The sequence below is a fragment of the Ornithodoros turicata genome, chromosome 5 (assembly GCF_037126465.1).
Source record: "Ornithodoros turicata isolate Travis chromosome 5, ASM3712646v1, whole genome shotgun sequence".
Lineage (NCBI taxonomy): Eukaryota > Metazoa > Arthropoda > Arachnida > Ixodida > Argasidae > Ornithodoros > Ornithodoros turicata.
Genome location: NC_088205.1, coordinates 44,349,631 through 44,367,922, shown reverse-complemented (window position 1 = coordinate 44,367,922; position 18,292 = coordinate 44,349,631). Strand labels below are relative to the sequence as shown.

Sequence of the window (18,292 nt, the reverse complement as noted above, 5' to 3'; positions counted from 1 at the left end):
CGCCAATGTAGGTTGTATCAGATTCTATGCACTCAACTTGATATGCACAGTCAAAATGCCTGATGGGCACAGTGCCCTCCAAATAGCGTATGAAATACATTGGATGAAAGGAATGCGGACCACCGATTTGACTCCTTTGATGTTGTTTTTGATTGTTCTCTGTTGGAGGGATGATGCCACCTGGATAGGCAATGAAACGTTTGCTCTCTTTATTCTTAATTGTTGTGTTAAGCCAGTGTTCTGAGTAAAGCATTTTACATTATGAACTTTGTTTGAATGATGATTAGTGGCGAGCTTCATACCCTGGGCCACTACTCTAACAATTGCTTGTGGTAGTGTGGCGAAATGGAATAACGAGCCTTGTAGACAGTTTACTTGGCAATATATTTATTTCTCTCTCATAGGTTGAAGAACCCAGTGTGGTGTTACATAACGGAGGGGCACGTAATTATACAAGACCGATCACCAAAAGGCCTTGCTTTTGACTAGATTAAAATGTGAAGCGATTGTAACATAACATAACATTGCTGCACGGCGATATGATAGGTTCTCCTCACGAGTTGTCGCCACAGTTACGGTTAGTTGAGAAACCGCATATCCAGGTAGCAGCATCAAATTTTAATTAGGCTACTTTGGCCAACACGCGAGCGTAGAGCACAGTGTCAAAAGCCCTTACAAAATAAAAAGAATACTACATCTACATGGACCCAGAAATCAAGACAGTTTGAAATGCTGTGAACGAATTCCACTACTTTAGTTTTGCCTGAATACCCTTTTCTAAAGCCATGCTGGAATTTAAAAAAAGAAATTGACAGAGTCAACTTGGTTGACAACGTGGTAGTACATGATGTGCTCCATTAGTTTACAGGGAACCCTAAAAAGTGGAGCTGGTTAATAGATAGAAGGAGCATAGTTGTCACCTCTTCTGGAGACAGGAGTAAGCTTGAGACCTATGTCCTCGACTCGCACACATACTAAGAACCTTTGACACAGATTAACGTATCTTCATTCCAGCTCTTTCACTTTCAGATGTTCATCTCTGTTGAGTGGTCTGTCATTCTTGTAATACAGATTGGAATTGAAATGCAGGTGCATAAGGGATGCTCTGAAAGAAAAAGTGTTTGGTTTTAGTCCTCTTAATGTTTCTGAAAACGAAAACAAACTTCACGGTGACTACTCTTCTGAAATTAGCAATTCCAGGATGACAGCAAAAAAAAAATATCTTGCCATATCATTATATCCACCTGGCACTTCAATTGAATAATGGCAGTTGAAGATGACGATGATTCAATTTAATGACGCATAAGCAACTCGGGCTATAGTGTGCCAAAACCATGGTAAAACTGTGACTTGTTAAATATCAGATTATACTAAAATAATATACTTTGTTGGTTGGTAAACTGAGATATAGACAAAAACATGATATGATAAAAATAAGCAATTGAAGAAAAGGCAATTGTTGGCTTTGTGTGACTGATGTCGAGTTTGCCACACTACGTGTTGAATAATAATGTACGCTGATACGCTGTAGCATATAAAGTACAATCATACACACGCTCAATATGTGGTGGATATGTGAAACCAATATACACATACTTACATTTCAAACTTTCTTGAAAAAGGCAGTCCAAGTCTGTCGGATTTGCCAGACTCTATACAAAGCCAGTAAGCACAGTGTGGAATGACTGATTCATCTTTCGAAGGCAGAGGTGCAGCTACCACGACGCTTCGTCATCTCAATGCTTCGGAGCGGCATAGCCTAGTAAGAAGCCATCAGAAGGATCTCATGACGATAACTTGGTCGAAAAAGTGGAGGGTTCTGTGGGATATGTAAGAAAGCATACGCGTTACACAACAGCTACGAGAATGATCGACTGCACCTGCATGGTTTTCAGTACGTAGACTTGGAACTGAAAAATAAATGTGCTAACCTTGTTGATACTACTTTTCCGTCAGGACCACACGAGAGCACATTTGGTTTTTTTTAGTTGAAGGTATCATCAGGTCCCCATGCTCCTTTGAGATGCAGCAGACAGAAGTTCGCTGAGGCGAGTGACTGCCGTTGCGGTTCGTCGCTTCGCAGCAGATCAAGAACAGTACACCGCAACGATAGGTGAAACGTTCAGAATATGGTGACCAACTCCAACACCAACCCAATGACCCGAACAAAGAGGATGAACCGGGAGTCACACAAGTTCGCAGTTAGCAAGCTCGGCATACGGCATCCATTACAGCTGACCGGATACGGAAGCATATATCGAATGCTGTGTACAGATTGAAAAGAAAATCGTAGAAACTGTTGCAGGTGATAAATGCAGGGTATATTTTTCTTCTTGAGGCTCTGTAACAAAAACATATTAACGTAGAAATGCCATTTCACGAAGGAAATTGACAGATATTGCGTGACCACGTGACGCGTTTGAGCCAATTGTAGGTGTTGCGAGTGGCCCCCGTGTTGACGTCATCTTGATGGTGGGCCGGGGTGGATATTCTATATAAACGTATGTTTTCTCGGTTTGACGCTAGGCGTGCTGCACTCGGATGAAGTCGAATGTTTAAAATTCGAGTTTAGAGAAACCGTGGGGTTTTAATGCGTGAATTTTCGCATGGAGAGTCCTTGTTGGGTGCTTTATCGACTACAAGTACGAAAGAGCTCCCACAGTTTCTGGTCAGAGTCCCTTTAACAGGAAAGGAAGTAATTGTCAAAATTTATATGGAGACTCTGCAACGGTCTCGACTTCTCGCACATTTTTTGCAGCTGTGTTGCCTTGCAGTCGTCTAAACTTGTCTTTTTCAACACCCGGGTATTAATATTCTATTTCAGATTGTAAAATCCTCCGTTATGTTAAGTCCCTATTTTAGGTTCCTATCTCTGACATGTGTTGATAACTCAAGCGAGTGATGCTCGGGTGTGGCGACTGACTTTGGCTCGCTGGCAGGCGATGCAGGTCTTTGTCCATGTCGTGGCACATTCAGAGACAAACATAGCGAGCGTCGATGAAGCGTTGTGTGGCGCGAACACAACAGTGTGCGAGAGAGTGTAAGCGGTCGAACACCGTGCGTAGGAGAGGAGCCGGGACGAAAGTACGAGGCGAGCCAGTCGATTGCAGATGATCGAAGTGCTCGATGTAGGTAGGACAGTATCCTCAAGGACGAGCGCTGTGGTAGCAGAAAGCCGAAAAGCACATAACTCATCATCTTCGTGTTGAAGACGGCTATGGTATCGGCGTTGATGGAGAGGTTTGGATGAAGGGCGTTAATACTGCTGAGGGCGTCGGCTGGTTGGTTAGGCGAGCATTTCACATAGGGCACATCTGTAGTGAACTCGGTCAGAAACGCTCGCTCTTCTTAGCAGGGAACACGCGTACTTCAGCTCCTGTATCGACAAAGAACTTGGTGGCGGAGCTCTTGTCAACGATGTGAAATAGGCGGCTGCTTGCACATTGGGGGCGTTTCTAATGGCGTCCGGTCGAGTTTTCCGACCAATAGCAGGGGCTCGTACATTTGCGAGCGCATGGTCCGAAGCGATGGTGATAGCAGCAAATGCCGGTCCAGTCGTCGATGTCAGAGGCACGGGTGGAAGACTGTGCGCGGCTTCAGCAACGTATCACAATGCATTTAAAAAAGTGCGCCTTGTATACCTGTTTATTGCCCCTTTAAGAAAAAAAATATATATAAATCGCATGGAGGTGACTCTACAGCCAGATTAGCAAGCACACAGAAAACAATGAACCTTGGAGAACAGCACAGTCAGATGCGAAATGGTAACTGCCTTCCCCTACCTGAAAGGTAGCTGTAGCTGGATCTGCTAGGAGGTTGTTCATACTTCATGGAGTAGGCCTCCGTTCTTTTAATTACCCCCAATGCGAGATACCACAAGCATCTATAAAACGGATAAATGCATGAAACAAGCGATATGGGAAATGTACATTCGTCAACATTTGTTCCGGTGTGTGCTGCTTCACCACTGCAGCATCTGATATAATTGCGCTACGTACTGTTTGAACGCGCGACTTTAATAATAGGGGTGTGTGTGGGGGTGGACTGATTGCACTGCATGAGAAGGAGTTTCCTCAAACCCTATGGTACCGCAACACAGCAACCACATAGAATCTTCACACACATTCAAGTCAGTCCCACAGGTGCCCTATTGTCGTCAGTGTAATGCGTGCATTACTTTCTGGGCAAGCTATCATTGGTCGCCAAATGAAGAACGCGCGAAGAAACGTCACTTGCAAGCATTTCAGCATGCTGTAAAGCTGCTATAGCTCGGCCACCGCCTCACGAGAACCTCCAAGAACGCCCTGTTGTCACCCGTTCGGAACCGTGAACAGACATCTTTCAATGAAAAGCTTGCACAACCTTTAAATTTGTACACTTCGGTTGTATGTGTAATGTGCTGATAAAAGTGCCATGTTGTAGCTGCGCAAGGTGAGCAAGACTGTAGAAATGATAGCACGGGCAAGTAATATTATTCGCGATTCCAGTGAAGGCGTGGCCACCTGGCGGCGATTGCGAAAAGTTGCGAGTGGAGGTCCGAGCGCGCGTCCGGACAGGGAAGCGGTACGGTGGTACACGTTTCTCTTGCTTATGGACAGAATGCCGGAAAGAATGTATCGAAATCGAAGAGAGGAATGTTGCACTACTAATTTCTTCTCAGCCTGTGGGAATACCCCACGCTTTCTTTTAATAGTTTTCTAATCAAGAAGAACGGAAGCCCCATGTGTCGACCCATCACACGAGTTTCCTGATCAACTCTGTCACCACGATTTCATCTTAATATTAATCTTAGCAATACAGAACGAGGAACCGGAATTTCTTTGTCGTGTTGACATGTATGCATTTTCAGACTTCAGGCAAAGTAAACAATATTACCGTACTAATGCGGCGTAGCCGAGCATCCACTATGGGTGTTCTCTGGGAGGAGACAGCTTCTATCTGGTGCCGCACACGTATTAACGAATGATTCGCAAAGATAAAAATACCACACCAAGTTGTATGTGAATACCAGGAGCAGTGCAAAAAACGAATAATTTACTTTGCCAAAGCATCTCTTGCAGCGCTCAGATGTTATCCGCAGAGCATATGACATGTGAAATAGTTGCACATGTATGGTATGGTCAAGACAAGGTGTCAGATATACGCATGTGTGCGAAGGATTTTCAAAATATGTATTGTTCACGTATGCATTTTACATACAGTCACATAGTTCTGCAAACATCAGGGTGGTAGCTAACGTTGCACAGCACGTTTTGTCATCGCCACACCAAACAAAGTGTTCTCTTCAGCTATTGCAAATGCCCTTGTGAACGTTAACCTGTGCATTACATTTTTTATGATTACTTGTGTCTCAAAGTTCCGACAAAAATATCTAATTCCTAGAAACACTACACTTCAAACGGAGCTGTTGTTCCCTTGCAACACTCACATGTAAATACTACGAGACTATCGCAGGAGAAACTCAAACATGTATTGCCTTGCAGACTACTAATCCACATTCCAAAACACATGCTATGTCACTCTTCTCAGCAACTAATCCCTGCTTTGCCTTCTTAGATTCTAAAATGCCTCCCTTGTTCGCTAGACTCCCGACGGTATGTAAACAAACTCCGACGATGGAAACTGTATGCCTACGTCTCTGAGTTCAACTGCACACTATGAGGTGACCAGCAGACAAAATTGATTCCTTTTTCATGAAACATGCCAATTTGTGGGTATTAAAAACTGAAACAGATGAACATAATTCGGCCGACACCGCATTCACTACGCTGGCTTTGCCCGGATACCTCCTTTCGTCCGCCATCTTGGAAGTTCGGGGAGCCACCTGTAGTTCATTGGAATCGCGAATTGCATGCGTTTGCCAGATGGTGCTTCAGTCCTCGAATTTTTAATCAGTGTAGAGGCGCGAAATTAACACGGATGAATTGTGAAATAATATCGTTAATTGAGCTGATAATTGAATTATTCAATAACGTGTCCATGTTCTCGTGCTTACAACAGGCAGACGTGTCAGGAGAACGTCAAGCTGAGCATAAGCCTTATATCCCTTCATAACAATGGACGACACCATCTTGTCCATTACTTGATATACCGTGCTTTAAGGCTGCATTACTTTTCTCTTTGAAAAGCAACCACCGTTGTGACAGTCGACGTCAAAATGATGTTTCATGTGTTAATGTGCTCGCGCCATGGCTAGTGATAGGAAACAGAAAACAACATTCCCAAATCACTTTATTCCTTATTGGTTGAGCCGAAACTGCTTCCGGTAGACAGTCGAAAGGTCAACTTCAGCCAGGCAACGTTGCAGAACTCCGAAAGCAAGATGTAAACAGAGGGCGCCGGTATCGATACTTGTTTTGTTCCGTAATAAACAGCTAATATTTCTGAGAAATACGGCACAATGTCCCTTCAAGGCCTTCTGTGGTTGCGCCCATGGAAGATGGAAGTACATGAAGCGGCCAGTCGTGTGTTCTTCTATGGGGAGATCGCATAGCATCCGGCCCGTAGAACTCTGGAACACTCCTGTCTACCACGTGGTCCGCCCACGTGACCCGAACAACATGGCGGCTCCCTTGAGATCTACAGAAACTCTCTCCTGCTTTCTGGGTCAGGTTTTCAGCTAGCCTGCATTTATGTTACTTTATCTTTGTGAATGCTGCTTCAGAGATAAATATTTAAAGTTACTCATAGATAATTACACGAACTTAACTGAATTTGGCACAAGTGTGGCTCCATGCGAACACTTCGTCACCACAGCATTATTGGAGATGATGACTGAAGGTCAGTATTACCTTCTTTTTAAAGTAGCAAGACTCCTCGCTACTCGTGTGCTCAAACGTGCATCAGCCTTCTGGCAGATGGACACTCGATGTTCACACAGTAGCCCACGCTTAGTGCTCGAAAGTATTGCTCCACCATTTCGGCACGTTAATCTTGTATCATGTCTGGTACCGCGGCTCGAAAGACAACCTTAGACACGTGCTTGTAGGAGACGAAGAAATGCTAGCTCCCAAATTATATTTCCACGGCGTATATGAAACATAACATTCCCAGAAATCCGGGACACGGTTTCTTAAAGTTGGCTTGACCGGCGTACTCGCCGCCCTCCATTGAAGCAATGCATTCCACCTGGTTTTGTTAGAATATCTGTTGACGCTGACCTTTAGAAAGAAAAGCCCACAAATGGGTGTTGCTGTGAGAGGCCCATCGATGGTGTACGATTGGAATGGAAGCGCAAGAGCGTCGCAGTTTTGTTCCTGGAGGACTTATTTGCCCCGTGTTGGCTTCATGGCAGAATGACTGGTGTTCTATTTTTGTTGAACTTGGCTAAAACAGTGGGTTCTCCAGAAAATGCGCATGTAGGACATAAAAGTTGAATTTGTCTTGTACGCTTTGCAACTTTGTGTGCTGTTGTGGGACGCTGTAATTTTGTTCCCACGACAAAAGAAGTATTAACAAGCTCGGTGTGGCTTGCGAAGCGTCTGTACGTTCATTCCTGCAGGGTGCAGGTGCGGGCAGCGTTGGCTCAGTGGTAAAGATGTTAGTCGATGCTTTCAGGAGCCGTGGTTCGATCCGTGGTCTGCTCTTTTTTTTTCTTCTTCTTCCTTTTCTTTTCTTTTTTGTTTGTAGAGGTAGTTAAACAGAGGTAGGTATGAGAGTAACGGCAGGGCTAGAGCGTCAGAGTTTTGGCTTAATAATGCCGTACTAGACTTATGCCACACTGCATGGCGTTCAGTTTCATTTAGTTGCCCTAATGCTGTGCGATCGCCTGTGCAGTTAATATGTGAATAGCAGATGACTTCCCCTTGCACTCCCACTTACTTCACCGCTACAGGAATCCCCGTTTTGCACAATACCACGCGCGTTTGTTGTAATGTAGATTATTGTCAATCATTTCAAATAAACTTCGGACTTGTGGCATAAACGCCCTTTCTTGACTGTAAACTCCAGGTCGATATAACAACGGAATCAATTATGTGGGTCAACTTTGACGCGCTCTAATGGTAAGGATATTTAAGATGAACGAATTACCACGCGTGTTTGTTCTAGCGGAATCGTCGTGCGGGTACATTTTAACGCTCTCTAATGGCGAAACTAATTGAAATGCACAGAGTGCCACGCGTGTTTGTTGTAGTGTAGATGCCTGTCCATCATTTACCATAAATTTGAAGGATGTGGCTTAAACGTCCTTCGTTCCCTGTCAGGCGGAACTCGTCGAATTTTAATTGATAGAGGTCGACCTGACACGGGATCGTCACGCGGGTACACTTTAACGCGCTATAATGGGGAAACTGATTGAAATGCACAAAGTGCCGCGCGTGTTTGTTGTAGTGTAGATGCTTGCCCATCATTTACCATCAATTTCAAATATGTGTCGTAAACGCCCTTTGTTCCCTGTTAAGGCGGAACTCATCAAATTTTCATTGATAGAGGTCGACCTGACACGGAATCGTCACGCGCGAACACTTTAACGCTTTATAATGGCGAAATTAATAGAAATGCATAAAGTGACAGGCGTGTTTGTTGTAGTGTATATGCTTGTCCATCATTTACCATCAATTTGAAACATGTTGGTTAAGCGTCCTTCGTTCCCTGTCAAGGCGGAGCTCGTCGAATTTTAATTGATAGAGGTCGACCTGACACGGGATCGTCACGCGGGTACACTTTAACGCGCTATAATGGGGAAACTGATTGAAATGCACAAAGTGCCGCGCGTGTTTGTTGTAGTGTAGATGCTTGTCCATCGTATATCATAAATTTGAAACATGTGGCTTAAACGTCCTTCGTTCCTAGTCAAGGCGGAACTCATCAAATTTTCATTGATAGAGGTCGACCTGACACGGAATCGTCACGCGCGAACACTTTAACGCTTTATAATGGCGAAATTAATAGAAATGCATAAAGTGACAGGCGTGTTTGTTGTAGTGTATATGCTTGTCCATCATTTACCATCAATTTGAAACATGTTGGTTAAGCGTCCTTCGTTCCCTGTCAAGGCGGAACTCGTCGAATTTTAATTGATAGAGGTCGACCTGACACGGGATCGTCACGCGGGTACACTTTAACGCGCTATAATGGGGAAACTGATTGAAATGCACAAAGTGCCGCGCGTGTTTGTTGTAGTGTAGATGCTTGTCCATCGTATATCATAAATTTGAAACATGTGGCTTAAACGTCCTTCGTTCCTAGTCAAGGCGGAACTCATCAAATTTTCATTGATAGAGGTCGACCTGACACGGAATCGTCACGCGCGAACACTTTAACGCTTTATAATGGCGAAATTAATAGAAATGCATAAAGTGACAGGCGTGTTTGTTGTAGTGTATATGCTTGTCCATCATTTACCATCAATGTGAAACATGTTGGTTAAGCGTCCTTCGTTCCCTGTCAAGGCGGAACTCGTCGAATTTTAATTGATAGAGGTCGACCTGACACGGGATCGTCACGCGGGTACACTTTAACGCGCTATAATGGGGAAACTGATTGAAATGCACAAAGTGCCGCGCGTGTTTGTTGTAGTGTAGATGCTTGTCCATCGTATATCATAAATTTGAAACATGTGGCTTAAACGTCCTTCGTTCCTAGTCAAGGCGGAACTCATCAAATTTCCATTGATAGAGGTCGACCTGACACGGAATCGTCACGCGCGAACACTTTAACGCTTTATAATGGCGAAATTAATAGAAATGCATAAAGTGACAGGCGTGTTTGTTGTAGTGTATATGCTTGTCCATCATTTACCATCAATTTCAAACATATGGCTTAAACGCCCTTTGTTCCCTGTCAAGGCGGAACTCATCAAATTTTCATAGGTCGACCTGACACGGAATCGTCACGCGGGTACACTTTAACGCGCTATAATGGGGAAACTGATTGAAATGCACAAAGTGCCGCGCGTGTTTGTTGTAGTGTAGATGCTTGTCAATCGTATATCATAAATTTGAAACATGTGGCTTAAACGTCCTTCGTTCCTAGTCAAGGCGGAACTCATCAAATTTTCATTGATAGATGTCGACCTGACACGGAATCGTCACGCGGGTACACTTTAGCGCGCTATAATGGGGAAACTAATTGAAATGCACAAAGTGCCACGCGTGTTTGTTGTAGTGTAGATGCTTGTCCATCATTTACCATCAATTTCAAATATGTGTCTTAAACGCCCTTTGTTCCCTGTTAAGGCGGAACTCATCAAATTTTCATTGATAGAGGTCGACCTGACACGGAATCGTCACGCGCGAACACTTTAACGCTTTATAATGGCGAAATTAATAGAAATGCATAAAGTGACAGGCGTGTTTGTTGTAGTGTATATGCTTGTCCATCATTTACCATCAATTTGAAACATGTTGGTTAAGCGTCCTTCGTTCCCTGTCAAGGCGGAACTCGTCGAATTTTAATTGATAGAGGTCGACCTGACACGGGATCGTCACGCGGGTACACTTTAACGCGCTATAATGGGGAAACTGATTGAAATGCACAAAGTGCCGCGCGTGTTTGTTGTAGTGTAGATGCTTGTCCATCGTATATCATAAATTTGAAACATGTGGCTTAAACGTCCTTCGTTCCTAGTCAAGGCGGAACTCATCAAATTTTCATTGATAGATGTCGACCTGACACGGAATCGTCACACGGGTACACTTTAACGCGCTATAATGGGGAAACTAATTGAAATGCACAAAGTGCCACGCGTGTTTGTTGTAGTGTAGATGCTTGTCCATCATATACCATAAATTTGAAACATGTGGCTTAAACGTCCTTCGTTCCCAGTCAAGGCGGAACTCATCAAATTTTCATTGATAGATGTCGACCTGACACGGAATCGTCACACGGGTACACTTTAACGCGCTATAATGGGGAAACTAATTGAAATGCACAAAGTGCCACGCGTGTTTGTTGTAGTGTAGATGCTTGTCCATCATATACCATAAATTTGAAACATGTGGCTTAAACGTCCTTCGTTCCTAGTCAAGGCGGAACTCATCAAATTTTCATTGATAGATGTCGACCTGACACGGAATCGTCACACGGGTACACTTTAACGCGCTATAATGGGGAAACTAATTGAAATGCACAAAGTGCCACGCGTGTTTGTTGTAGTGTAGATGCTTGTCCATCATATACCATAAATTTGAAACATGTGGCTTAAACGTCCTTCGTTCCCAGTCAAGGCGGAACTCATCAAATTTTCATGGATAGAGGTCGACCTGACACGGAATCGTCACGCGAATACATTTTAACACTTTATAATGGCAAAACTAATTGAAATGCATAATGCGCCACGGTGGGTTTGTTGAAGTGTACATGCTTGTCCATCATTTACCATCAATTTCAAACATGTGGCTTAAACGTCCTTTGTTCTCTGTCAAGGCGGAACTCATCAAATTTTCATTCATCGAGATCGATGTGACGACGAAGTCCTGGTGAAAGCCAACTTGGACGCGCTCTAATGGTGAAACTAAATAGGATGCACAAAGTTACAAGCATGTTTTTTTTAATGTAGATTTTTAAATGTAATGTATATCGAACTTGTGGCTTAAACGTCCTTTGTTCCCTGTAAAGACACAACTCACCAAATTTTCGTTCGAGGTCAATATGACGACGGAACCAATTATGCGGGTCAGCTTTGACGCGCTCTAATGGTAATTGGAATTACAGTGAAGAAATTTTTAGGCATGCTTTTCGCAGTGTAGATGCATTTCAATCATTTAACATGAATTCCGGACATGTGGCTTAAACTTCCTTTGTTCTCTAACTCGCCAAATTTTTCGTTCTCATGCAGCATTGTGCAAGGCCGTAACCTCCTTACGGGATAACTCGCTCTAATAGCAAAATAATGAATATGTTAAAAATACCATGCGTGTTTATTGTCATATACATGGTGTCCCCGCTAAATGTGACCATATTTTTTAAAGGTATATTTATCACTTTTTACGAGATGAAATCAATTGCAATATATCATATGCTGAAGGACGCTCTCTGGGTAGGCATTAGGAGACTTCTAAGGCAATGTCTTAATTAAGTTTCAATAATTAACTTTTTAATTATGAATGCTACGAAGTTGTTCCAATGAGAACATCTAACCTCTTCGGTCACCAAATAACAAAGCCGTTTTCAGAACAAAAATTCGTTCGATAGATCGTTTGCAGAAAAAAAAAAATCGTGAAGGAACACCATTTCTTTCTTTATTTTATTTATTGCACATCTCCAGAGTCGCGTCTTTCCTTCGCCCCCAACACGAGAGAATAAAAGAGCACACTATCGCCTCTTGCGTCCGTGAAAAAGATAAAATAAAATAATAATCGGAAAATGCAGCTCAAGATAAGGGCAGCTCCCATAGAGTCACCCGATGCATTTGTTTTTGTTTTCTTTCCGCAAGTTAAAGCCAATCTTCGACGCATGAGTCGGCACTGTGCTCTTTCACTCTCTCGCATCAGGGGTCAACGAAAGACGCTTTTTCCAAGATGCACAATGAACAAAATAAAGAAAAAAAAGTGTTCACGAATTTTTTTCATACGATATATCGAACAGACTTTTGTTCTGAAAACGGCTTTGGTATCTGGTGACCGAAGAGATCAGATTTTCTCATTGGAACAACTTCGTAGCTTTTCTAATTAAAAAGTTACTTATTGAAAGAATTAAGACATTGGCTTAGGAGTCTGCTAATGCCCTCCTAGGGAATGCCGTTCAGCATACGCTATATTGCAATTGATTTCATCTCGGAAAAAGTGATAGACATATTAAAAAAAAAAGGTCACATTTAGCTGGGATACCCTGCATACAGGGTACGTGAACTAAGACTGAATGAATTTGATGAAATCCGCGAATGACTTTCTTTTTCGCAAACGTCGTTCAATATATCTATTCCGGATGCGACCAATTCATAGGTGGCGGCGTATAAACAAATAGCGCAGCCGTTAACTAACGTTCCGGATTAATCATTATAGTTAGTGAAAATACGTTGACTGCGTAACCGCAAAGATGTAGAGCATAACCCAGAGGGGCCTACCATGCAAGAACCGAAATCACAGAGCCTTTTCGCTCTCTAGTGAAAAAATGTGTGAACATACAAAATAATTGAACACTATGCGGGTTTTGCGGCAATTTCTTCTCTCCCTGTCTCGGTGTCAAGACTTCTCAACTAACAACACGTTTTTTCCTTAAATCATGGAACAGCCCGCTTTGTCCCTGGGGTGAGGAAATAGCGATGTTGTTTCTCAGTCTACATTATCATAGTACGTGCCGTACTTGATTTTCTTTCCGTTGTTATCTCATTTGATCTGCACAACACAGTTCGCGATGTGATGTGATAACGTCACGCAATAAAACTACAAATGCATTACTGTAAAAACCTCGCAGATAACAAAAACACAATCATCCATTCCGCTGCTCAATAAATGTCTACGTTGTATCAGATTTGAACAAGAGAAAAACAACGAGGACGCTAGGAAGCGGGGGGGGAGGGGGGCATGTTTTGAGGAACAGCGTGATGTCAGTATCGTCAAATGGTGACAGTGAGGGTGATAGGAAAGAGCGGCTGCCCGAACACAGACAAGTGTTACTGTTTCGATTCCTGCTGACTAGACTTCTCAGGGTTGTGCTTTCAAATTTGGAATTGCGCGCTCAGCTTGTTTTCAGGAATTATGAAGATTCATTACAAAATAATTAACGGCCGCACTAATTACATTGATAAGACACATGCCGTCCACAACTATTACACTCTAGTACATTGTGCTGCTTGGGCTTCTCTCTTCCTTTTGTCTTTGATTCGAGCGCCTATTTGAGTAACACCTCCATGATATGGAAAAGGCCTGTGCCTTGCGTCACACTAGAAGGTCTGCTGTTACTATTGTGGATGCTGCCATGAAGTAAATGAAAGAACGAACGAGGTACAGTTACTGAATTCGCTTTCTTAGCTTAGAGAGCATAATTTCTTTTCAGCATAATGTAGGATAATTTCTGGGGTTTTCCTCAGACGCTGTCACACATACGCCGGCACATTTCTCTCAGAAGTCGCCCCAGGACACACATTGGTCAAAGGCATCCCCATTCCCCACAGAGAGAACAAAAAATGGACCAGGGCTAGCCTTACAAGTGGCAATCACCCCGTTCCACACGCTACGAGCAGCAGCCCACAATTCTGAGCAGCAGCACAGCGTAGAAAAGTTTGGCAAAGCTTATCAGAGCTGATTCATCACGTTTTCATTCTGCGCTGGGCAATTGCTGCTGATATCCGGGCTCCGCGCGCGATATCTGATGTACAAATTCCCTTCCTCGTCTGCCCACGTCTCTTTCCATCTTCCTTCCTCCTCGCCGCATACTTTTCTTTCAAGTTCGCTTTCTTACACGTCCTTCTGCTATCAGGCAGAACCTGAATCAGAGGAGGTGTCCCTGAATTCTGGTCATGCAGCGTTGTGTTTTACTTCTATGGTCAGAGGTGCGTGCAGTCGCAGACTGTAATACTACGTAATATAGTCCCCAAAGCTGCGTTCACTCGGTTTTCTCTGTTGGAGTAAGGTTACACTTGTTCCATATCGTTTACTTATGTGTAAACTGTGTGTGTTACTCTCTGCAAAGTCTGAAAGGGCACTAGGTTGCGGGAGGTAGCTGTAGTCATGATCGACTACTAACGGGCTTTCACCATCATCTGCAAGTAGACTCTAAGAAAAAAGGTAGGAGGCGCCATGACGCCCCTTTTGGGGTATAGTCGGTAGTCCCGTACGTGACGCCCCTAAAGCGTCAAAGAACACCCCAAAATGAAGGGCGTTCTTGTACACCCTCCCCGAGGGAATGCTAGCACACCTGTGTTTACTGGAGGGTGTTATTGTACACCCTCCTTGAGGGAGCGGGAGTACACTCCGTCTTACCGAAGGGTGTTTTTGTACACCCTCCCCGAGGGAGTGCTAGTACGCCCTTTTACTGAAGGATGTTAGTACACACCCCAACCTTCCACAGGAAACAGTGGTTCATTGCACACCTCAAAATTCAATCGACTTTGTGTAAATGAAACAGTACTTCATGCAAGTGAGTGTTTTCTGACACATGCAAACCACACAGCAAGAAGGCATGACAAATGCAATGCTCATTTATTGCATATATTTCTACATTTGATGATATGAAGGCGTTTCGGAACAAAGAAAGAATAACTACAAATGTTCTTTAATGTTATGTATGGTTTGTGAGCAAATTATCGATTTGGAGTATGACACTGGTGATTTACTGCGAGGTAGCTAATTATAAAAGTTTACCCTTATCTTTACGCCATACTCATCAATTACTTGACACAGGTGAAAAATTTTTGTAGTCACCTGTAGAGCCTAAAGGCGCATCTTGAGCATGGTAAATTTCAAACCAGTCTACCATCGCAATGCAGACTTACAGTGCAATATGTGCAAGGTGCATGGGCAAAATAATCCAATGGCAGCATTCCCATTAACAGGTAATAGCCGATAAGACGCTGCACTCTAGGTTGCGATAGCTAGTCTATGGCCCGGTTTCACCAACGCTCGTTACATTTTAACCGAGATGAGGTTGGCTAAAACTTGAAATTAACACTCAATTCTTGTTTGCAAAGGTTAGTTGGCGACGTGCCGAATGTTTTAGTGGCAATACTTCTCTTTAGTGACGCAGAGTTAAGCGTTAAATTCAATTTAAGGGACCGTTGATCTCGGTTGGAATGTTAATCGGCGTTGGTGAAACCGCGCCTATGTCTTCTGCTTTTGACAAAAGGCATAAGAAAGAAGTTTATTATACAAAATAATAAGTCACATAACAATTATGAATCAAGATGCTATTAGATGCGCGCTCTTTGATACAGATACGGCTTGTGAGCAACACCTCATCCGCTGTGATCTGCTGTTATCAACGCTACCACTTTGATTTTTCTGTTAAAAGACTTTGTACGTTCTGCATTGTAACTCTGCATCATGATGCTCGACTGGTTTGACACAATCAAACATGGTATAGGCTTTACACAGGTGTACACAAATTCTCCATCTGCATCAAATAATTGGTGGGTGTAGCATACCGATAAGGGTCAAGTGTTATAGGTGGCTACGTCGTTAGTTAGAAGAATACAAGTTGGTGGCGTATGCTCCCCGCCTATCATTCTCCCCAACATGGTAAGCGTATTTTAAGGGGGGTGCATACTTAATGTTGAATGCCCAATACGGGTAAATTAACAAGGAAACTGCAGATGCGGAACGTATGAATGAAGAGGAAGGTTCCGCACGTATGGCGTACGTGTCGCGACCTACATACGTGACCTGAGGGGCGGATTACTGGCCATTGCATCGGTGCGTCGGCCTAGCGTGGCAACGCCCACCGTCGGGAAAGCGCGTGCTGCCGACACACGGTCTGAAGTGGTCGGTAAGCCCATCGTCGTCCGCTGGGTAGGCGAGCTTCGCCAGCGCGAGGAGCAATGACGCTACTCTCGATGGCAGACGCAAGTCTGTCAAGCAAAAAACCTAAATTTGACGACATTAACTTACGTTGTATTTACCTCTAAGAAATATAAATTTTGTTAACGCGTGGAAACAACCCTTCTTGCACATACTTCGCTAGATGAGCACGTAAGACACGAATCAGCCAATGCGAATGCAGTGCAGTGTCGTCTGCTGCCGTCATCGGCTCGAAGATAATCCTTGGGTGCTCGGAGCGGTCCCTTTTTCTTTTCACGCGAAACATGTGTTGAGGATTAAATGCGTATTTTACTTTAGCATTACATTCGTAGAAGACGAGGACGGCGATCTGTGCACTATACGTTGCGGGGAAGATTGCTATACTGACGAGGATAAAGTTATTTGGTGGACTTACGGTGTGCTTGCTGAGCTTTTCGAGTGACCTCCTCCTCCTTTTTAGTTGTACAACTAAATTAAGCAGTTATTCGTGTAAGAGCTCTGGGCGACACACAGCCTGCTGAGGCTTCCAGAGACCCACAGAACCAGTAACCGCCCCTGGACAGCCAACAAGGGTCCGAGCATCCGCAGCCTAAAGTGAACATCCATTGAATGCCTCCTGGACGCGTTAGTTGGGATGCTCCAATGAGTATACAGCAGCAGACGTCCCACATATATCACCCTGTGGACACCGTGCGCACCCCATCCGCACTGTGTCCACAAAGAGCCGTTTGAGCACTCCTTTTCGCTCTTGACCCTCCGCCTCCTTCTTCTCTCCCGCTCTGTCGTCTGACTGCGTCGCGTCGCCGCCAAAAGGAGAAATCTGCGCAGAAGGCTTATTTTTTCGCAACGCACAGAAGAGAGAGTCACGTGATGCCATAGCCCGTTGTGTGCGGAAGATTTCAAACGCCGCTGGAGAGGCTGGAGAAACATGGCGGCGTCTGCAATGACTTGGAGTAATACGGTAATTTGCAATGCGAACAGCACCAGTACAGCTTGAATTTTGTGAAGAGTTAGGTGCATATGCCTTGTAGGCAACGGATTCTCCATCAGGGGCCGCTACCTATGACCGAAATACAGGTAAACGGCCGTGGTGCCTTTGTTTGTAAGCGCTCGGGTTTTAGACTCCTTTGTTCTTCAAGTCGCTGTTGCCCACTGGCTAGTGAAAAAAAAATACAATCGATCCTGGCTGAGGTCGTAATATAGGCATATTAGCACGTGTGTGCTACTTTTATTTTGTGGTCCACTCACTGTGTTCTTGATGTTCTTTCATGCATAAACGGCTATACCGCTCAGCATCGGCCATTCATTGTTGTGTGCGTTTCAGCGTCTCCCAGAGAGTGTGGGATGTTTTCTCCATGAGCACTCTTGAAATTACTTACTGTCTTATGCGTTACAGGTAAGAATGCTAGGTAAACGGGAAGTACGGACAAACACTGGTATGCGTATGTGCCATAGGCAGAGACCGATGATGCCTGTATTATGTCTGTTGTTTTTATCAGTGTGCCTCGGCGGCAGAACTTGGCCAGTGAATTCCAGAGGCGCGAAGACACAGAAAGGAACAATACAATGAGACTGGTAGCCATTCATAAGGCGTGAAGGAGCGTGAGGATACAGTTGCGTCGATTCCATACAAGATGCCAAATAATTATACGGCAAGTAACATGGATCTTTTTTTTTTTCTTGTTTACATAACTTGGCGATATTGTGATCACGATCTGTATGAACGGGAATGATCTGGATATAGCACTTTGTCACGTTCTTTCATTATTTGTACTGCTCATGTGAGGGCAGGCATGTACGAATGCACATGTAAATAAAGTCTATATAGAAATAAAGTATTTTGGGTGCACACTTGCGTCGTTGTGCTTATCTCATGATTAAAATTACGATATTTC

General features: G+C 43.9%; 1 protein-coding gene and 1 long non-coding RNA gene across 2 annotated transcripts in view; one reads left to right on the top strand and one right to left on the bottom strand.

The window, feature by feature from the left end:
• The window catches only part of LOC135394418 (GTPase-activating protein skywalker-like), a 282,666-nt gene that overhangs the window by 175,289 nt on the left and 89,085 nt on the right, over nucleotides 1–18,292 (top strand). The gene's annotated exons all lie outside the window — the stretch shown is intronic.
• On the bottom strand, nucleotides 607–2,249 carry LOC135395617 (uncharacterized). Its single transcript, XR_010423216.1, has 3 exons — nucleotides 1,932–2,249; nucleotides 1,601–1,819; nucleotides 607–1,105 (listed from the first exon to the last, which is right to left on the bottom strand). It is a non-coding gene; the product is annotated as an uncharacterized LOC135395617 (long non-coding RNA).